Source organism: Leptonychotes weddellii, chromosome 4, assembly GCF_054177405.1.
Source record: "Leptonychotes weddellii isolate Sample4059 chromosome 4, ASM5417740v2, whole genome shotgun sequence".
Classification (NCBI taxonomy): domain Eukaryota; kingdom Metazoa; phylum Chordata; class Mammalia; order Carnivora; family Phocidae; genus Leptonychotes; species Leptonychotes weddellii.
Window position 1 is genome coordinate 53,388,749 of NC_138372.1, and position 22,948 is coordinate 53,411,696.

At 39.9% G+C, this 22,948-nt stretch overlaps 1 protein-coding gene and 2 long non-coding RNA genes across 3 annotated transcripts in view; 2 read left to right on the forward strand and 1 right to left on the reverse strand.

Annotated features, from left to right (window-relative positions):
- The window catches only part of LOC145721292 (uncharacterized), a 433,843-nt gene that overhangs the window by 214,884 nt on the left and 196,011 nt on the right, over nucleotides 1-22,948 (forward strand). The gene's annotated exons all lie outside the window — the stretch shown is intronic.
- Nucleotides 1-22,948, reverse strand: part of PTGER3 (prostaglandin E receptor 3) — a 177,844-nt gene that overhangs the window by 27,370 nt on the left and 127,526 nt on the right. The gene's annotated exons all lie outside the window — the stretch shown is intronic.
- Nucleotides 30-14,280, forward strand: LOC145721293 (uncharacterized). Its single transcript, XR_014144919.1, has 2 exons — nucleotides 30-527; nucleotides 5,693-14,280. It is a non-coding gene; the product is annotated as an uncharacterized LOC145721293 (long non-coding RNA).

The following is a 22,948-nucleotide window of genomic DNA, read 5'->3' on the forward strand; positions in this document are numbered from 1 at the left end:
GTGGAAAACATTACCCACTCTCCTTTCCAGTCCCACATCACTCTGAATCCTTACCCTGCTTTCATCATGACTTTTACTGGATATTTTCTGTCTTCCTCAATGAGAATAAAGGACTTGAACTTTATACAGTTCTTTATCCCCAGTGTGCAGCACAAAGGCTAGCACTAGAAGCTCAGTAAATATTGTTGCATTTGTGCATTCATGAATGAATGAAATGACTTGTCAACGTCACACTCTGGGTGTTTGGCAGAGCCGGCCTTTGGATCCAGTCTTGCCTAATTCCAGACTCCAAGTTCTTAAATACTTCTTACTCCTGAGGAAGAAGAGGAAGAATAAGTTGACACTGGGGAAAGCTGGAGCATAGAGGATGTGAGAAAGACTTCAATTTCCTGAAGGTGAAACTAGGAAGATGGTTTGGGACAGACCAGGAAGGATCAGGAAGTCTTGAAAAGAAGCTCACAATTTCCCCTGTGGACATGGAGAGAAGGCTTGCAGCCTGGTGTTAAGAGCCCCTCTAAATGCTAATGGTAAGAGCTTGAGACTGTCTGAACTGCGGAAAGGGCATTTATATACATTCTAATGGCACTCAGATTTTTTTCATCTCCATTAGATTTCTACAGAACACTGCAATCTAAAAGGGACCAAGTGGAGAATTTAGTAAATAGATTCCTTCTTGGTATTTTTCACACCTGACTTGGTATAGACTTTTTTTTTAAGATTTTATTTATTTGACAGAGAGAGAGTGTGAGCACAAGTAGGGGGAGCGGCAGGCAGAGGGAGGGGGAGAAGCAGGCTCCGTGCTGAGCAGGGAGCCCAAGGTGGGGCTCGATCCCAGGACCCCGGGATCATGACCTGAGCTGAAGGCAGACTTTTAACGACTGAGCCACCCAGGCGCCCCGGTATAGACTTTTAAAAGCTGAAGTTTCACATTATGGTTGGATTTGCTCTCCAATCTCTTTTGGTGATCATTCTGCATATTGTTAATCATAATTATTATACTTCTTTTTTAATGCAAATATGTTTATGTTGTCCCTGGTCCCTGTTGAGCCGCATCCTTTTATTTTTATTTTATTATTATTTTTGTATGTGTGTATGGTGGGGTAGGCAAGGGGAGAGGTGAGTCTCAGGTTTCTGAACCCATACATCCTGGTATTTCTTATGGCCAGGGAAATAATGGAAGATGGTTTCTTTTCAGTTCAATTCTAGGTTCTTTATATGATGGATTTTGTTTATTGCTCTTGATACTTATTTTCCAATGAAGTCCCTAAGTAATCTCTCTCTGTTTTTAAATTTCCAAAGTTTTGTTATCCTCTCTGGTGCATTAGAGAATATGAATGTGAGCTGCCTGATTTATGTCAGCTATTATTTTCTATCTGGGTGGCTATGCTAGGTTTCATAATATGCCAAAGCTCATATTCAAATACAGACTATAGACCAGCATGTAAACAAGAGCAGAGAAATATTTTCTTTCTTCCACTGAGTAACTCAAAATAAGGGTGGGAAAAGGCAGCTTCATATGGGTTTAATCCTGGCTGGAAAGCAATGAAGCAACAACACTGTCTCTTTCGTTTTGGTAGTAATCAAAGCATGCAAAGCTGTGGCTGTTGACCCTTTGAAAAGCAGCAGAACTGTACCATGTATCCTGGCAAGCAGCACCCTGGCCTTTTTCCAAGCTGAATAGAGAACAGCCCCAACCAGCCCGCTGACTGAGCAGGAAAAGCAGCAGCACCGTTGTGTTGCAGGAGACGCCTAAGAGGGATGAAGGGCACCAGAGAGATAGCTTTTTATGCTCTCAGGCAGAATCAAAGCTTCTGAAAAGCCACCATGCAAAGAATCAATACTAAAGGCCCAGAGAGAACCACAGATACAGGTAGGGAAGCTCAGGAGTGGCAAAATATATGTTGACCCTCATTTTCCAGTCGGCCTCCCAGGCTTTTAAAATCACTGGAGATGCTGGGAAAGGGGCATGTACTCTTCTGTAGTAAAAAAGTAGGCCTTGATTTGTGTATTTGGGATTTTTTTTTTCCTTGTGATGGAGGGACATGGGATAGGGCAGTGCTGCTGTTTACCCATGCATTTGTGCAAATGAGGAAAAGGCCCTTCTTCCTTAGAGATCCTTCCCCCATCTGCCCGGCACCTTCGTGTTGTGAACATCATGCATGTAATTTGCAGCCATCTGAGACAGAGTGAGCCATAGTACACTGCAAGAGTGTGGGAGGTGTCTTAGGAAAACAAAATGCTTGAGAGCTCCTGAATTTGTCTGGTGTTTGAGGAAGTTTTCCCCCTTTTTTTATACCACCTTCACTTAGATTTACATGCGGCTGATCTACTACTGTATCTACATCTATGCTAAATCACCCCTTTGCAACATGCAAATTAACCCCCCAAAATCTAAATCCAGTGCATCAGGAGAATTTCCACTTAAGGTTGTTCTGCTCCATCTTGTTGGTTTATATTTTATTTATGTTTTGTTAATAATAAATGTAATTATTTTATTTCTCTGTTGGACAAGTTTAGTTTGAAGGTGCAAAGGCAATTATTTTAATTTTTTAGTTTATATATAAAGATTAACAAGGCTTGCTTTCAGAAAAAATTAAATTACTAAAATAATAAAATAAAACAAGAATCACAATACAAGCCCAATAATATGTCAAATTAAGTGTTCAGATCAGGTTCCTATTCTAGGTGAGTATATAATTATTTGTATAAAGTTTATGCCCTATAGTTTTTTTCTTGCATTGATAATATATTAGATGATTCCTGATGTGATATCTTGATAAAACCTTGAGCCGAGAAGAAAAAAATGTCAGATTACTAACTTCCTCTTGAAAGCCCCAGGTATCTGTGAAGACTCCTTCTTAGGCTCCTTCTCTTGGGTTAGTTTGCTTTCTTTACTGTTAGGAGTTACCTTCTATTTTACCTAATACTGTAGCTCTTTTCATGTCCTTCATCCCCAAATGTCACTCTTGACCTTTACTGTGTGACTACCTGAAGTTGTACACTAAGCATGCATGAATTCTTCTTCACTCTTTCAGAAACTTCATTTGGTGCTTTAATGGTCTACCATTTCAATTCACCTCAAGTCAACAACTATTTCTTGATAAACTATTATATACAGACCACTAGACAAGGACTTTGAGGGACACAAAGTTGAAGGAAAGATAAACCTTGTACTCAGCATTCAACAGGCAATAGCAACAATGATAATAAAAACTGGCATTTAACTTTTATTCAACATGTTACTAGAAGTCCTAACCACAGCAATCAGACAAGAAAAAGAAATAAGAGACAAAGAAGAGGCAAAGAAATATTGTAAAGAAGAAGTAAAACTGTCACTGTTGGTAGATGACATGATACTATACATAGAAAATCTTAACAGCTCCACCAAAAAACTACTAGAAGTAATAAATGAATTCAGTAAAGTAGCAGGATACAAAATTAATACCTAGGAATCAGTAGCATTTCTATACACTAACAACAAAGTCACAGAAAGAGAAATTTAAAAACAACACCATTTACAATTGCACCAAAAAGAATAAACTACTCAGGAATAAACTTTACCAGAGAGGTGAAAGACCTGTACTCTGCAAACCATAAAACACTAATTAAAGAAATAAAGAGGGCACAAACAAATGGAAAGATATTCCATGCTGATGGATTAGAAGAATTAGTATTATCAAAACGTCCAAATGACCCAAAGCAATCTACAGATTCAATGCAATCCTTATCAAAATACCAACAGCATTTTCCACAAAACTAGAACAAATAATACAAAAGTTTGTATGGAACTGCAGAAGACCCCAAATAGCCAAAGTAATCCTGAGAAAGAACAAAGCTGAATGTATCACAGTCAAGATTTCAAGATATACTACAAAACTGTAGTAATAATCAAAACAGTATGGTACTGGCACAAAAATAGACACGTAGATCAATGGAACAGGATACAGACCCCAGAAATAGATATATGGTCAATTAATCTTTGACAAAGGAGACAAGAATATACAATGGGGGAAGACTGTCTTTTCAACAAATGGTGTTGGGAAACCAACATCTACATGTAAAAAGAATGAAACTGGACCACTTTTAACACCATACACAAAAATAAACTCAAGATGGATTAAGACCTAAACATGAGACCTGAAACCATAAAAATCCTAGAAGAGAACACAGGCAGTAATTTCTCTGACAGCCATAGCAACATTTTTCTAGATGCGTCGCCTGAGGCAAGGGAAGCAAAAGCAAAAATTAACTGTTGGCACTACATCAAAATAAAAAGCTTTTGCATAGCAAAGGAAACCACCAACCAAACAAAAAGAGAACCTACTGAATGGGAGAAGATATTTGTAAATGATATATCAGGTAAGGGGTTAATATCCAAAATATATAAACCAACTCAACACCAAAAAACAAGCTATGGATTAAAAAATGGGAAGAGGATGATTTTTTTTTCCAAAGAAGACATACAGATGGCCATCAGACACATGAAAAGATGCTCAGCGTCACTTACCATCAGGGAAATGTAAATCAAAACACAATGAGCTATTACCTCATACCTGTCAGAATGGCTAAATCAAAAACACAAGAAACAATTGTTGGCGAGGATGTGGAGAAAAAGGAACCCTCCTGCACAGTTGGTGGGAATGAAAACTTGTGCAGCCTCTGTGGAAAATATTATGAAGGTTCCTCAAAAAATTAAAAATAGAAATACTATAGTATATTCTTATCATTAGTTTACCAATAAGAACCCTGAAGCTTGTAGAGGATAAGTGATATTCTTAAAATCAGAAAGCCAGTAAGTGGTAGATTGAACATAATAAGGAGCATGTGCCAAGAGCTGACGGGGACCAGACCCAGGCCTCATCTCAGCTGCGTGCTCACGGACTGATGTGTGTGTGTGTGTGTGTGAGCTTTATTCAGTCATGAAACAAGTTTCGCATAATTGTAAAGCAGGTTCTTCAGGATTCCAAATTCAATTTCATTATGCGTTTCACTTGGCTTCATACATGTCACACAAGGAAAGCACAAGACAAAGTTGCACAACATAGAAGATACAGCGAGGGGTAAAGAGTTAACAAACCAAATTCAAAGTCAGTTACTGTGTTCAAGCAGTGGAGGATCTCTGTTATGTTCAGGGATTCGCTGGGCAGAGCCTTTGGCAGCCATTGCCTTTTTTGATGCCATCAAATGTGAAAGGGTCAGCGTCTGCAGAATCTGACAGTTTGCTGCAAAAATCCTCCCTTTTTGAAAGAGTTGAATCAATCTGGGGCGTTTGCGGGCCTCCCCTGGCTCTGCTGGTTATCAGTTTGGGTGTCGTCAACCTGTGCTGGCCTCAGGATATCCAGTCTTAGAGACGATGCCATTGGTTGCTTACATCGCTGCTTGACGTGAGTGACTCCATCTTGTGCCCTACATACATCCACAGGAGTTTTGTTTTCTTTCTTTCCTACCTTAAACACCGTGAGCCCTCTTACTTTCTTCATATTTATTTGCATACTATCTTCCCAGGAACCTGCATCTTTGCCACAGTGACTTCTCATCTTAGAAAACTCACCTTTAGCTTCCACAGGCTGGGCTTCCCTGACACAGTCCCTACCAGATAAGACTAAGTGGCTCTTGTTTGGATTTCATGTGCAACCAACAAATCCACTCTCACGAAAACTTACCCCACTCCTTTGTCTCTTTCTGATCCTAGGCCAGGAGCTGCTAGCAGGCGGGGACTATTGTTCATCACACAGGCACCCGACTGGTGATTGTTTAACCAAGAATGAAGAAACAATAATCCAAAAATGATTTCTATTTGACTTTAGAATGCATTTCCTGTATTCCCGTCTGCTATAAACACAATCACCCACGACTGGAGATGTCACCCTCAGACTTAGAGCTTAAGAAGGAAACAAGCAAGCAAAAAAAGCCCCTCCAGCTTTAAAATATGGGAACATAGGGTGATGTCTGCAACTGCTTGAGGGTGTGGAAACAGAGTCCATGCCTTATACATCCACTGTGGCTGGCCCCCCAGGGCCGGAATTGTGTTCTTGAGCCATGCTGTTTGCTTTACAGCTCGTGGACTTGCACAGAATTCTTTTTCCCTAACAACAACAATCATAAAAATAGCATGGTCTTTTTTGCAACCTTACTCATAGCCTAAGGAAGGGAAGATTACAAAATTATGCCAGTGTAAGATCATCAGCGGAGATCCCAAAAGGTCCTAACAATGCTTAGCAAATACTTTATATAATTTGGAGAACCGAGTAAGAGAGACATGTGCCATGAGTCCTAGAAAAAGACACTTGAGGTTGCCCTTAAAAGTAGGAATGCAACAAATCAACACAATCTTTGCTCTGAAATCTCCCTCCACTGGGAAGAGCAAATCCAAAATAAGTCTGAGTCAGTTTCGAAAGGACTTCCTCTAGGCCAGAAATGAATAAGTATTACGGAACATCTATGAGATGACCTCTGGTGTGAAGTACCCAGAGGTGAGGTAGCAAAACGTGGAGTTTCAGGGGAAAAAGGACTGGAGGCCGACAGACCTGCATTTCAGTGCCTTATTAGCTGTTGCTCTGAGGCCTTCGGGAACCTCTCTAGACCTGTGCTTTCTTGTCTGTAACACGCCGATAATAACCCTACCTCAGGTATGGTGTGACATTTAAACAAAATCGTGTATTCAGAGTACTCAGCAAAGTGCCTGGCGCGGAGTGAGGTTTGGTAAACGGCGGCTATCACCTGCTGACATGTGGTTAACGTGGCTGGTACCAAGCACAGTCAATCTCAAATGAGATGCATATAGAGAAAACCTGTTACAAGGGAAAGTACATCGCTAGTGTTCGTGTACTCATAAATTACACCAGACGCTCCAAGGATAAACACAGCCCTGCCCTGTCTTCCTCCTCCACTAATTGTAACCTCCGTTAGAGCAAGAACATTTCTTCGTTTCCCTTGCTAGCTTTCTAGCATATAACATAATACTATTCTCACAGCACATCTTGGAGTATATACTGAACAATATTTCATCCATATGCATTCTGCACTTAGGTGATTGGCTGCTGGAGAGCAGAAACAAGGTCGACTGTTGTTTGTTTATTTGTTTTTATGCTCAGTTAACCACTGAGTATGAACTAGAGGGAAACTAAGCACGAAGCAGAACAGCTTCGATTAGATCTAGTTTACTAGCTCCAGATCCAAAACTTACTAGATCATTGTCCTCCTCGTGTCGTCTGAGGGAAGGTACCATGTGGCTGGTACCTGATGTCACCAAACCTAATTTTCATGATAATCCACGAGGTAGATCCTCGTTTCCCAGGGTACAGAGGAAGCTAACTAAGGCTCTGAACAGTGAAGACTTTTCTAAAGCCAGACAGATAAGTATGCAGCACCGTGATTTAACTCTAGAAGAGCTCAGTGCTTTCTCCCACAGCACATGGCCTCGTGTCGGCGGTGACAGTGGAGGGAAGAATGAAATGGGGCCGGGGCCCACGTGCCGCGAATTGTAGTGTAGGATCTTGGTTGTTCTGCTCAGCACGCATCTTTTCTTGTGACACTGTAATTTCCTGATGAGGCGACTCACCAAGACTTTCCCCAGCATCTGCCTTATCCTGTGAGGTGTCAAGATCATAGAGAGAAACCATTAGTTTCATTAAAATCCAGCTCCCTGAGTTCATATGTCAATGTTCAGGCAGGAATGTGAAATGCCTTTTACATGACTAAAAGCTCTTCCCTGAATAGTCAGGACTTTTCCATGAATGGATAGAATTTTATTATACAAGATGTTCAAATAAGTCAGGAAAGATTCCTTTGAAAACTACTGCCAAGACAAAATTCTCCAAATGTTCCAGTCCAGAGGATGTTTGCTGCTGGGAAGACAAGCAACAGAGAAAGTTCATTTGTTGGTAGCTTCCCTGATATTTTAATTATATTCTCCAAATTCTGTTTAACATTTTCTTTGATCCAATAATTATATTCTCAAAATAAAAATGTTTAATCCACATGCAATAGTAAAATTAATGTATATCTTTTGCCTTACACTGAAATGAAATTGCAAATGCCAAGAAGCACATTTTGCTTCTAGTCAGAATGGAAAGTAACCTTTTGAAGGGCCTGATAAATTTGACTTCTTATGTAGTTTTCTGATAATCATCAGTTTAACTCTGTTAAATACCAAATGGCATTTTAAGCCTGCAAGTTGGCCAGAAAACTACGTTGAATTCCCACTGTCTTAAGCGACCTTGAATAGCTTAGCACATTGCAGTATCCTTCTGGTTGTCTGATACATAGCATATTTAGTTATTTTCTGCTCTTGTTGAAGGCAAACTCATCATGTCTTTCAAAAAATGTGTTATGTAATTCATTTAACCCATGGAGGGACATTAGCATTTTTAAAAATTCTGTGAATTTTTAAGTTCCTGTGGCATTTGGATCAAGGCTCACCTTTAGACAAAAAAACATTAAAGTTACTCCTTGCTGCTTGAAATCCCTCCCTTGAAAGTCACTCCTATCCACATCAGAGATACACTAATCCTTATGACGGTCTTATGGAGTAGATGTTAGTAATTCTACTTTATAAATGATGAAAATGAGACTCGAGGAATGTAAATATTGTCCATGCAACTATAAAGTGGCCCAGGCAGGGGACAAACCACTAGGTCTGACACCAAGTCCAATCTTTTTACCTACAGCATGACTTTCTTAGCATTCCCTTATTTTTCTCCCCCTAAAGCTTTTCTCTTGACATTTCAACTCTAAAGACTCCCACAGTACCATAATTAGAGGTCAGAATTCTGACAAAGAAATGACAAATAGAAGAAATGACCAAATAATATATAAGTCATGATCTTCACCTATCCTTTTTTTTAAATTTTCTCCAAACTACTTGGTAGTTGATAGTTCACCCTCCGTGTATGTAGGGCTTTCTGGGCAAGTCTGTTGCCGGGCATGAATTAGCAACGCTAACAATCAAGGTTAACGTGGTTAGTATTCTAAAGGTTCGAGCAGGCTTATCTCTATCCCTAAATAAGAAGAGTGCTTCCAGAATTCAAGTGGTAGTTTATGATCAATCATTGCCTTTGAATAGCAGTTACTCCTCATTCCATGCAACTACAAAATCCATGAAATTTCATGAAAAATCCACTGTAAGGGCTGACTGAATCAACATCACTTTAAAACCAGGCTGGGAGAGGCAAAGCTGAAATTTGGATACCAGATCCTGCAAAGATGTTTTAGAATGCTCTGTTTAGTCCCTGCAGTGAGATTTCACAAAAACCAACTTCTGTTTCACAGAAAAGGCTCACAGCATACTTGAGGAAGAAAATGCAGAGAATAGGAAAGGAGCCAGGTCTCATGGAATGTCAGGCACAGTATTGTGACATCCAGTGGACACTGTATTCTCTTACAGTCTGTTTTATTTGTATTGTCATCATATAAGAGAATGAGAGTTTCAAAACTCAGGCAAAGTTTACAGAGGGGCTTTCAGCTGTGGTCGAGCATTGTACTAGACCAAGGAAGGGGGCCAAAGAAACCCTTCCCACATATCCTTATGGTCTGTAACAAGGTCCCCATAAACCCAGAGTAATATTAGGAAGTAAGGGCGATGCAGTCCTTGCTCTCATGTTGTTTGGTAGAAGGCTGAATCTGCCTTTGCTGGAAAAACCCCCCTTTGCAGTGAGATGATAACTTTCCTGAAAGTTTTGGTGTTAAAATGTCTTCTATTTGAAAAGATGAAGATAATAGACTGCAGGGTTTTTGTGTGTTTTTTTTTAATTCCTTAATTAAATTACAAGTTTGTCATTGTTAGGGGTTGAATTTCATCCCCTAAAAGATGTTGAGGTTTTAATCCCCAGTACCTGTGAATGTGACCTTATTTAGAAACAGTCTTTGCAGTTGATCAAATTAAGATGAAATCATTAGGGTGGGTCCTACTCCAATATGACTGTGTCCTCACACAAAGGGGAAATCCGGACCCAGAGACAGATGCATACAAAGGAAAGATGAAGTAAAGATACTGGGAGAATGCCATCTACAAGCCAGGGAATGGCAAGAATGCCAGCAAGCCACCAGAAGCTAGGGGAGAGGCATGGAACAGATTTCCCTGCCCAGCCCTCAGAAGCAACCAAATGTGGGCACACCTTGATCTCTGTTTCTAGCCTCCAGAACCTCAAGACAATACATTTCTGTGATCTAAGGCTCCTACTTTGTGATGATTTTTTATGGCAGTCCTAAGAAATTAATGTAGCCATTCTAGATCAATTATCTGTTTTTATTTTTATCTTGTTTTGCTTTTTGAAATTTTCTTTTATTTTTTGAAGTTTTATTTTTTTTATTATGTTATGTTAGTCACCATACAGTACATTATTAGTTTCTGATGTAGTGTTCCATGATTCATTGTTGGCGTGTAACACCCAGTGCTCCATGCAATACGTGCCCTCCTTAATACCCATCACGGGGCTACTAGTTCTTGAAATCTCAAAGTCTGGGAACCCTTAAACTGGATTAACTTAAAATCCCATCCAATCTTGAGATTTAATGATATCTTACACTGTGGAACATTTTTCCTAAGTTTTCTGATGAGTCATCAGGTACCTACAGGATTGGAGACTTCCAGATTCTCCTTAAGATAGCAGAGTATAAATAGGAGCAACATTTAGGTATTTCAGGGCCAAACCTGAGAAAATATCTCACTGCATAGCTTGAAACATTAAACATGGATATTTGATGGATTTCTTCCCCTGAGGTTTGAGTAGGAGTAAAACTCTTAAGTGCTCCTGGTATAAAATATAAGGATTAAACACTCCCCTCTCCATGGATCTGATGAAGGTGCATGTTTCTCAGAAGGCTAGAGATAGCTACCCCAAATATGTGGCATTCTCTATTTGGTTCAACAAACAGTCCTCATCTCGCATAGGTCATAGAAACTCTTTCTCCTTTCCTTTCTTCTCCTAGGCAAGCTACACAAGAGGGGATTAGGGACAATGGGGTATGTTTTACCAGATCATGCTTGAATGCACTGATGACTGCCACGTTTCCTTTTCTCAGATGGGTTTGGAAAAAATCTAACTGGGAATTCATTCACTCATTTATTCACTCATGCATTTATTCAATGAATATTAAAAAAAAAAAAAAAAAAAAGAGGAGACTCAGGAACACCAATCCCTACTGTGTATCAGATTGTCACAATATTGAACTCTACATCTGAACCTAATGATGTACTACATGTTGGCTAATTGAATTTAAATTGAAAAAAAAGAAAAAGAAAAGAAACATCCTTTCCTTCCAGGGATGGGTACCTTCCTTTATGTCTGCCCACAAAGATTAAAGAACAGTTACCCCCCAAAAAAAAGAATGTCACAAAAATGACTCTAATTATAATAGCTACTATGTGTTAAAAATCTTTATCTTCATTTTTAAAAATATTTTATTTATTTATTAGAGAGAAAGAGTGCATGCAGGTGTGCTTGAGTGGGCAGGGAGGGGCAGAGGCAGAGCAGAAACAGACTCCCTGCTGAACAGGGAGCCCAACATGGGGCTGGATCCCAGGACCCTGAGATCATGACCTGAGCTGAAGGCAGATGCTTAACCTACTGAGCCACCCAGGTACCCCTACCTTCATTTTATAGATGAGCTCAGTAATTGAACTCGTCCTTAGTCTCACAGCTGATAAATGCAGCAGCTTGGCCTCAGTTCTGTATGACTCCCATGTCTTCACTATATCATGCTGCCTGCCCTTAGAACCCACCAGACTGGTGTTTATACATCACTGTACCCTAAGACATGCCTTCATTCAGGAGCTGGCTTCTCCCAGTCTCTTCTGACCTCCAGCCAAAGTCCACAATGTCACAAAAACCTGCTTGAAAACTAACCTGCTCCAGGAAGACTTCCAGACTTGCTGGTCTCCATCTTTACTCGGCCAGCGTCTCAGCACTTACATTTTTCATTGCTCAACTTCTGTTTGTTTGTTTTGCTTTTATTGAAATGCTGTGCTGTTTTTGGTATCAGTGTGTCTCTGTATTTAATATTATCTCCATGAAAGATCATCTGGTCTTCAAAGGAAAATACCGTTATCTCCTAGTTTCTAGTCCTAACCCTGCTGCTAAGAAGATGGACAATCTTGGTTATATCACTAAATCTATTCGAACCACCATTTCCTCATTGATACAGAAAGAGGGTAGTGGGAAGATGTGGTCAATCGGCATTTCTTACCCTGCTAAGTGTATATGTAGTGTCTCCCAAGCATCCCTGTCCTTTGCTGGCTCTGGGAAGTGCCCAGTTGAGGCTTGTGGCCAGATTTGCTCATGTGAGGGCTACTCTGGTCTTACCAAAGCAGACTACCTTCACATCCCTGCTGGGCAACCTTGGCCAACACTACTGAGTGTAGACTCAGGCAGCCCACACTGCTGTCTCACCTGATCTTCCTGTTTCTCTCCTTCTCCCTTTCACTTGCCATCGAGCCATAAGTACTGCTTCAGACCAAGTGAGATTCTTCTCCACATCTTCCTCATCTTTACAGACCACTCTGTCTTCCTAAAGTACATTTACACTTCCTGCCCCCTTGATCAGTCCCTTTTCCTAAAAGACGTGGTCATTTCTCACCTCCTCCGTGAAGCCTTCCCTGACTACCAGTCTGCCATCAGAATCTTTGCAACTGCTGCAGCTTTTAAAAATATTTGCCCCTCTGCATTTTAACTGCATCATGTAGAAAGAACGTACTGTAGTGTTATGAGCATGGTGTCTTGGTTTCATATTGCTACATTTATAATCATCACTGTGCCACTTATTAGCTATGTGTCTTGAACAAATTATTTTTCTGCACCTCAGTTTCCTCATCTGTCAAATGAGGATAATAATAGTACTTATCACCTGGAATGTTTTTAAGGATTGATGAGTTAAAGCATGAAACTGCATAGAAGAGTGAACGTATTATTGAATTAGCACTATACACTAATACCATCCCATATTCCTTTTTCCCTCTAGGGTTCCAAATCAGAAAAGAACTAATTTGTTATAACATCAAAGTTATAAAATCTTAAGATCTCCCTTTCTTTCTGTCTTTTAATGTCTCTCCTTCCATCACCCACCTCACATCTCAGCCTCCTCTCTCTCCTTGAATTGTCTGATGTAATAACTTTCACTTGTACCTCTGCCTGATACTTAAAGAATGCACCAACAATTGGACCATTGCTGTATAAAAGGACAGGGTAAGATTTGTTATTGGAAAGATTAAAAGACCTAATATATGTGAAAATGCCCTGGGATGAATATGGCCCAGTGAGAGCATGTGGATTCATTCACAGAATGTTCATTAAACAGCTGTTCTGTACCTAGCATGTGCCACCAGATCCTGGGAATACAGTCCTTGCCTTCATGTTGTTTACTGTTTAGTGAGGGATACAGATAACTCTACCCACAGTTGGGATATGATGTGATTAGTTGTGATGAAGGGAGGAAACCAGATGCTATGGTAACCCACAGTGCATGTAATTCTCTTCCAGACTAGGTGAAGGTTTCCTGAGGAAACGGCACCCAAGCTGAGTCTCAAAGGTTAAATGGGAATCAATCAGCCTTGGAAGAGAAGTCTTCCAGACTAAAGGATAATCATATGGGAGAAGACACAAAAGCCTAGAGCACTGCTGTGTTTTGAAACTACCACAAGAAATTCTGAGTGATTGAGAAATGGGAAGGGATAAGCATGGACCAAATTATAAGGGCTTTTATGTGTCTGCCTGGATTTTACCCTGCAGACAATGGAGAGCTCTTCAAGAGTTAGGCAAGGGATTAATAGTGCAAACAGGAGTTTGCAGGGTTATTGCAATAACCTCTGTGAAAAAAAGCGTAAACTCAACTAAGGGATGAGGACGAAAAGACCAGAGAAGAGACACCTGGGTGGCTCAGTTGGTTAAGCTTCGGCCTTCAGCTCAAGTCATGATCCCAAGGTTCTGGAATGGAGCCCCAAGCTGGGAGCCTGCTTCTCCCTCTGACACTTCCCACACCTGTGCGCTCTCTCTCTCTTAAAACACACACACACACACAGAGAGAGAGAGAGAAAAAGACAAAGTAAAAATAAATAACCTCGGAGAGAAAATACATAAAGTTCACACCAATTGTTTTGGGGGTGTAATTGTACTACATCTTTCAGTGATTTGATGTTAGACTCTTCAACATTTCAACAGACTTTCTAGATGCAGCGACTGTAATGGTAGGAATTTTGAGTACATCCAAGATGATCTTTGAGCAGTGAGGACTGGAGGACGCCTCACCCACATCTCAGTGTCAACAGTCTTTCCCATGGAGGTGTACCCTTGGGTTGCAAAAATAACCCAAAGTTACCAATTTTATTCCTAATTTACTTTGGCATGTTTCTTTAGATACAGAGCATATTTAATTTTATTTCTTATCTTACAGACCTCTGTCCCTATTTCTCTGCTGGATCACTGCCAAACCCCAAGCTCCTATCATGCACAGTAACTATTTCCTTCTCTGTGGGCAGGCAGGCTGCTAGAGTTGGGGGAGAAGGAGATGTTCTCTGCTATATATATAACATGGCTGGACCTTGAAGTGTGGCTGCTTTGTATCCTCATCCTGAGTGTTAGCCTCTTAGAGTGTGCAGGAACCAATGACCGTGTGTCCACAGCTCTGAGCGAGGCTAAATGTAGATTGAACCACCAGAGACTACTTAAGTTTGCTTTTATATCCCTTCTGCTGACAATTTTATATTGTAATTGGGAATAGTGATAGACTGAGGGAGGAAAGAGACTGTGAAGACATTGCATTAAGCATTTCTTTTAAGATCCTATTTATTTTCCTGTCTGAGGGGAGACACAAAATGTTATGCATGCATTTTGGTGCATATGTTAACATGGGAATTGCCTTCCAGCCTATATTTCAATTTTAAGACAGGAGAGGAGGAGTGAGAGACATAAGCACAGCCTTCGATAGGGGACCACTGCCATATGGAACGTTGCGCACTCCACGAAGAATGGCAAGTCACTGGGAGGTAATTGTAATGCATGAACCCATTTATCTTTGATAAGCCTCTCCAAACCCAAGTGACAAAATGGTGATGGTCTGGACTTGAGTGTTTTGATACTTGACTGTTTGTTGCAAGATATATGTTGGATCAGTGGGAGGAAACAGAGTGGCTTAGACAGGAATTATAGTTTAGTGAAGTCCGAATCAACTTTTTTTTAAGAAAAACAGTGACATATGTGATGAGACTGATGCCCAAGATTCTAGGGAAGGATTTACAAATAAAACGGAGCAAAAAAGGCCTACAAGTTTCCTTGGCAATCCCCAGAGATCTCACCTTGAGCTTAGAGGTTTAAGTGCTAGAGCTGAAACTTGAAACACTGGCAGATGTTGATTTTTCAAGAAGATTGTTTTGGAGTGTAGTAGCTTTCTGTCTTGTTATTCAAATCCCCAGAGACATAAGTGGAATTTAAATTCCCAAAATAGGATTGGAGAGCTGTAAGAAAATGAGTAGTCATCAGCATTGCTATTGTGTGGAAGGATGTCACGCAGAACAGGAATTGTGGAAGGCATTGGTTTTGACGAAGACTTTCATTCTAGATGTTCTGTTAGTAAAAGACAGATTATTTCAAATAGATTACCACAAAATTGAATGGGTAGGAAAAGAGAAATCAGAGATATCCATTGTCTACTGAAGTTTTGCCAGCTCCCAAGACAGATAGTTTCATTCATTGATTTATGAAACTTTTTTTCGCTATGTATTATGTGCCAGACACTGTTCTGACAACGTGACTATCGATGGGCAACAATTTCTACCTCCAAAGGATTTACAATCCAAGAGGTATGTGAGCATAACTATTAAATTTAGGAGAATGTGAGAACTGTTCACTTCAAAAGGAAAATCTTTCAACAAATCATGAAGGCAAGCATGTACACACATCAGGTAGCATTGGTAATATTCGGGAAATGGGACAACATTCAATCATCTGTTTACTTTTTCCCAAACCTAACTTTGGATTTTGAATCTAAGACTGAAGAGGGATTTAGCCACAAAAAGGATGAGAAAAAATAAATAGAAAAACAAATATATTGAACTTCAAAAAGATAAAACCTAAGTCAAAGCGGAGAGCCGAGATCTGAGCAGAATGGAGAATCACAGCTTCTATCTGCCTTCCCCTCCCTCATGCAAAGTGTTTACTGAAGTAAGATGATATAAGAAATATCATTTATCACCGGTAGAAAAGCTACAGACTCCACCAAAGAAAAATACTTTTATAAAAGAAACCCTAGAATATATAAAAGTTAATCACCACAAAATAAACTACCAAGTGAAAAAAGGAAGAAAAGGGACACATAAATCTACTTTCCTAAAGAATAATAATGATAATAATAATAAGCCAAATAGAGAGAATAAGAAAAATGTAGTAATATAATTTGCACCATTGAAAGGGAAATAAGACGCTAGGGTCTTATTTCAGGGCCCGCACACGGTGGTAGACTGAGGACCATGAGAGAAGTGTTATCCATCATCCCCTGGTGTTCACCAGCTTTGGTGAGAACCTGCCATGTGCCTGGTCATGGGCCTCATGCAGCGGGTAGTACAAAGAATGAGTCACCATCTGTATCCTGAAGACATAACAAAAACAAGTTCAATCTACTGGGAAAGCAAACAGGTGCTCAGCTCTATAGGTAAAATTCAACCTATGGTAAATGCTAGAATCAAAGGTAGGAAGCCAAGAAATCTAGCAGATTTGGAAAGAAAAGAAGGAGCAGTCTTTTTTGATAATCAGTAAATTCTTCACGGAAGAAGACAATAGTGATGAGGTCTGGAAAGAGAGGGAAGTAAGCAACAAGGATGGCATACATAAAGGCACCAGCGTAGGGAAGTGTGGGAAATAGTCAGGAAATGGCAGCAAGTTCCCTGAAGGTGTTTGGGGGGATGGGTGGGGCTGACTTGGGAATGAAGATCTTATTTACCATATAAAAGATTGGGAATTTAAATTTATTGGCAATCAGCAGTTGATGAGTCAGAGAGAGGCATATTTAGTTTAAGAGAGATACTTGTAATATCTATAGTGGGTTGAATGGTGGCTCCTAAAAAGATATGTTCTGCTCCTAACTTCTGAAACCTATGAATGTTACCTTATTTGGAAAAAAAGTTCTTTGCAGATGTCATGCCGTTAAGGATTTTGAGATGAGAAAATCATGCTGAATTATCTGGAGGGGTCCTCGATCCAATGACAAATATGCTTATAAGAGAAAGTAGAGGGATATTTGAGGCATACACAGAGGAGAAGGTGATGGGAAGACAGAGGCAGAGATTGGATGATACGGTGACAAACCAAAGAACACCAAGCAATGCCAACAGCCACTAATACCTGGAAGAAGATTCTCTCCTAAAGCCTTCAGAGGGGGGTTGGTCCTGCTGACACCTTAATTTCAGACTTCTAGTCTCCTGAACTGGGAGAGAATAATTTTCTATAGTTTTAAGTCACAGGTCGTGATAATTGATTAGAGCAGCCCTGGGAAACTAGCACAACACTTCAAAACTAATAAATTACAAATAAAATAGTAGTGACTGGCATTCAGTATAATGCCTTTCAATATACAAACCTCTTTTCCACACATTATATTATTTTCATGATAAAACAGTGAGGTACTACTATTGTTTTCCCTATTTTATTGTTGAACCTGAGCTTCAAAGAAATAAAATCACATCCTTCAGGTGTCTAACATGTACCCTCAACTCTGTTTTTACTACCCACCTAATTGCTTTAGTAATGTATCAGTTCTCCAGCCACCATTCTTCCTCATCCAAATGTAGCTGATAGCTTCAGATGGCATATAAGTAGTTCTTGAAGTCCTGGGCTGCAGATTAGACCAGAGGAGGAGGGAAAGAGATGGAGGGGTCCGAAAGGGACCAAGATTAGGAGATTCTGAATAAGGATTAAAAACAGTATGTTGTCCCCCTTCAAATTTTCTTGGGTTTCAGCTACTGACTCTGTAGTATTGAGTAAGATTTTTAAACTCCTCGAGTCTCTGTTCCCTATTCTAGAAAAAAGGGCATACTAATTTCTATTTGGGTTGGTTTAAGGAGTAAACAGTGCATTTAAAAAACAACTTTGCAATCTGTAAGGACAGAGCATAAATGTTAGGTAATTATGAGAGTGAAAGCAGAATGGTGTAGACCCAATTGCTCATTAGTATCACTGAGGGAACTTTTAAAACTTGCTGATATCTAGATTCTTCCCCGGAAGTACTAAATCAGAATTTCTTAATGTGGGCCTCGGGCATCATTATTTTTTAAAATCATCTTAAATTATTCTTACACATGCTGCCAGTTTTGAGAACCCCTGCTAGGGTGGGAAAAAATGAGCTCTGGGGTCGAATTGATCCAGGCATAAATTCCATATACTAACTTTATAAATCGCTGCTTATAATTGTGTTATAAGTAAGTTGCTTAACCTATCCAAATCTCTGTTTTTTCAACTTTGAAACAGGTATAAGAATACTTAACTCTTAATGCTGCTTTAGAATTGAATTAAATGTATGTACAAACGGGATAGTTCGTTCAGGTTACTTTGATTTCCCCCATCCCTTTTACATCAATAAAGTGAGTAGAAAGCTAAAAGGGAAGAGGGGAATGAGGGAGTTGCATTTAGCACATGATATGCATTTCCAAAAATTAACTCCAAGTTGCATTTTCTCAATGTGAAGTGAAGTCATATGGAGATGTGGCTCTTGTGTTATGAATGCAGATATCAGTATATGCAAACATCACCCAGAACTGTTTCTTATAAAATTAATAGTTTCCCAGGGGTTATAATAATTCACATTAACTGTGAAACCAAGTGTTTCCTCATTAATCAATGCTCTAGGAAGGTGCCAGCCATTTCCTGTGCTTAGCAAGTCGATTAGATTAGAGTCACAAGACAGCACTTTTATTGTCAAGGGCATTTATGGTCATTGAATGTTAGGTCACCTGTAATAACCAAATGTCATTCTGCTCACCAATAGTGGAGGTGTTCAAAAATTGGTAATAAGATGGAGTGGTGGTCACAGCTTTTGTTGTTATTTTTACTTTAGTTATGGAAAATCTCTGTACTGCAAGGCATTCTAGAATCCAAACTGGCATTTTTATCTTCCTTCTCTAGTCTGGAAGATGTTTCTTTTCTCTTAGAAATGTACAGTTTCTGCACACACCTAAAAAGCTCTAAAAAACTCTACATCAGGTACATCATTGGACATGCTGTAACAACATTGAGGATACATGCCTTTAATTTGTAATTATAGCTAAGAAGAGAATACTTCAGCATATTGTGAATTACATTAGAAACTCATTTATTAAATAAACCATATTGTATTGGTTTACTAAGTCTAACCCCAGTAGTAATAGGCATATCTACAGCCCAGATTTTGGTTTCTAATTCTGTCTCCAATAAAAGAAACTAGGGGAAGAATGGCTGATTCTAAGATTGTGGTAGGGAATACACGACATAAGCTTAGAGTATCTTGGAGAGCCAAAAAGTAAGGAAGTTCAAAGAACAAAACAATACACACAATTGTGGAGATATGTCAAAGGGACACAAAACCAACTAAAAGAGCTCACAGTGGCCAAGGAAGAAACATTTTAAACAACAAAATAAAATCATACTGGATTATAATCCAAAGTATAAAATAAATAAATACCCATGAGTCCATACTGATATAAATAAACGATTGAATAAATTAACGGAGGAGAGCAGACAAATCTCCCATATAGAAGAATTCCAAATAATTTATGTAGATCTTTCATCCTCAAGGAGGTGGAGCACAACTCTGCATTCCTTCTTAAGTGTGAGCTGCACATAGTGATTTTCTCTCAGAGTGCAGTCTGAAAAGGGCGGGGGAGAGGGGAGGAGGATATTAGTCAGGGTTTTCCAGAGAAACAGGGTAACCAATAGGAGATAAGATATATTCAGCTGTTGGCAAGCTGGATAACCAGGAAAGCTGGTGGTATAAATCAAAGGCTTGAGGCTGAAGAACCAGGGAAGTCAATGGTGTAATTCCCAGTCTGAGGCCACAGGCCTGAGAACCAGGATTACAGGGGTGTCTGGGGTGGAGGGCTGCTGGTTCAAGAAGAGAGAGAATTTGCCCTTCCTCTGCCTTTTTGTTCTACTTGGGCTCTCAGTGATTTAGATAATGCCCACCCACACTGGTGAGGGCAGGTCTTTTTTACTTGGTCTATTCATTCAAATGCTATCTTCCAGAAACACCCTCACAGACACACCAGAAATACTGTGTTATTGACTATTTGGGCATCCCTTAGCCCACCTAAGTTGATACATAAAATTAACCATTTACAATGGAGAAGTCTGAAAAAAACTGCCTCGCCAGCTAATCGAGGTTAATATCAATAGTGATAAATAATGTTGATAGTATGTGCTTTTGATATTATGTGATAACAATAGCATTTTACTTCTATGGTCTTTCTCCCAGAATCCCTGTCCAATCATGAGAAAAACATCAGACGATTCTCAATACAAAGAGATTCTACAAAATCCTTGATGAGGAACATCTGAGAAACTGTCATAGCAAAAAGGAGCTGAAGGAGATATAACTAAATATAATGAGATATCCTGGATGAGAGCCTAGGAGGGAAAAGGGGCATTAGAAAAAAGCTAATGAAATCTGAATGAAGTATGGACTTCAGTTCATTACAACATATCAATATTGGTTCATTAATTGTAACAAATGAATCATAGTATGATTTTGTGAGGTATAAGAAATATATATTTGATCATTCAGATGACCAGAATATATTTCTCAGACATATTTGGTCTTTTTCCACAGTTCCTGGCTCATGGTTCCCAAAACCCTTGGGATTTCCTGAGCGATAAGAGTAATAGGAACATCTTTTGTTATAATATTTGGTCCCTTGTCCTCCTTTCTTGAAAATGGGCAAAGCATATAAAAGGGATTTCTCATAGTGAAAGACATATCAATGGTTTTCATATGTGTGAAAATAGATGTAACTTCATGATGAAGAAACACATGCAAAACAATGAAGTACCATTTTTAAAAACCTATCAGATTAGCGAAGTCCAAATATTTCATAATACACTGAGATGGTAAAGATGCATCAAAACAACTATCTCACGGGGCGCCTGGGTGGCTCAGTTGGTTGGGCGGCTGCCTTCAGCTCAGGTCATGATCCTGGAGTCCCTGGATCGAGTCCCGCATCGGGCTCCCTGCTCGGCAGGGAGTCTGCTTCTCCCTCTGACCCTCCCCCCTCTCATGTGCTCTCTCTCTCTCTCTCATTCTCTCTCTCAAATAAATAAATAAAATCTTTAAAAAAAAAAAAAACAACTATCTCACACTTCGTTGATGAGCATGTAAAATGAAATGCCTTCTTTGGAAGATATTTTAGTGACATTGTAGCAGAAGCTGATGGAGCCCTGTCTATATCCCTGCACCCCTACATCTCAATGTATATGGCCTAATTTCCTAATGACATCAGCACCTACTACAGTGGGTTGGGATGCAGGGCATGCACTGGTTTATGCAATATCTCTAGACTATGACAGAATAAGTGATAATGAGAATTATAAGGACAGTAGGGTTGTTGGTTGCTGTTAGTGTCCTAGGTATACTAAGAAAAAAGTGATGGGCTCAGCTATCAATCAGGATACAATATGAAAGCCAGAAGTCTTCAGAGAGCTGTTTACCATTCAAAAAGCAGCCTTTGGTTCTACTGGACCTAGTAGAAACTTTTCCTAATTATTAGACATCACCCGATTATTTGACTGGAGATGCTCATCACAAGCTGGTTACCGTCAGATCCTCCGTGTCATTAGGTTGGGCAGGTACAGCAGGAACCCATCATACAGTGAATGGTACATTTGTGATCAAGCATGAGCATGTCCAGAGGAACAGCTGAGTTATATGACCTGGTGGCCCAGCCTCCACATATTACCTAACTTGTTAAACCAGTGCATCTCCTTCAGGTCACACCCGTGATTTCACAGAGTTCCCACAACCAGCTGTCAGAGGTTGATAAAACCCAGGTCTGATTCACAGATGGGTTGGCTCAATATATCATGTGAGTTAAAAATAGACGGCTTAGGCAACATAACTCCACTCAGGGGTGGTCATAAAAGACAGCAGAGAAGGGAAATTCTCACTACTAAGGGCAGAAGTTGAGGTAATAAAATGTTCATGAACTTGTGTAGATGGTTTAAGTGAGGGAAGGTTCAACTGTAGCAGATGCTGTTGGTACTCTAACCATATTCTCTCTCCCTTGCCCTTCAGCTCATGCTGGCAGGACCTCCAACTAGCAGCATCTGTTTTTCTTTCCTTCTCTGGCTAATAAAATCCACTTTGCCTGCCTGTGAAGTAGGCCAGAAGTGTGGGGGAGTTAATCCCTCCTGGCAGTGGGGCAGAGGGAAGCAAAGTGGGGAGTGCCTCTGAGGGGAGGAGTATTTTATACCTTAAGTTATAGAGAATTTCCAGCACATCCTCATACATTTAGAATGACTTTTGGTCAATTTTATTACTCTTTTTAAATTATCTACAGGCAATCCTATTATTACCTGAACCCAAGACAGAGCGGTGCTCTGTCCTCAGCTGCCGCTGCTCCCAGGACCACACAATGGCCCTCAGACAATGACTGACCTGACAGGACAAGAGTCGGTGTACTGTTAGCCCAGCTCCTTCACCCTGTGCATGGGGTAACTCTGAGACTTGTGTCAATACAGGCTCCTAGAGTTTCCGAGGGTTTCAGAAGGACTGAGCTCCGAATATTCAAAGTAGTGAATGGCTTGTTGATACACTTATTACTGGCTCCTTTCCTTCCCTGTCTCGTTTTCCCACTCCCCTGTTGGGCTTTCCTTTACCACCTACATAAACTACTTGTATTTGAGTCCTCGTCTCAGGGTCTACTTCTAAAGGAACCCAATCAAGATGGGTTTTTATTAAACTTGTAAATGCACATACCTTTTGCCCCAAGAATCCACTTGCA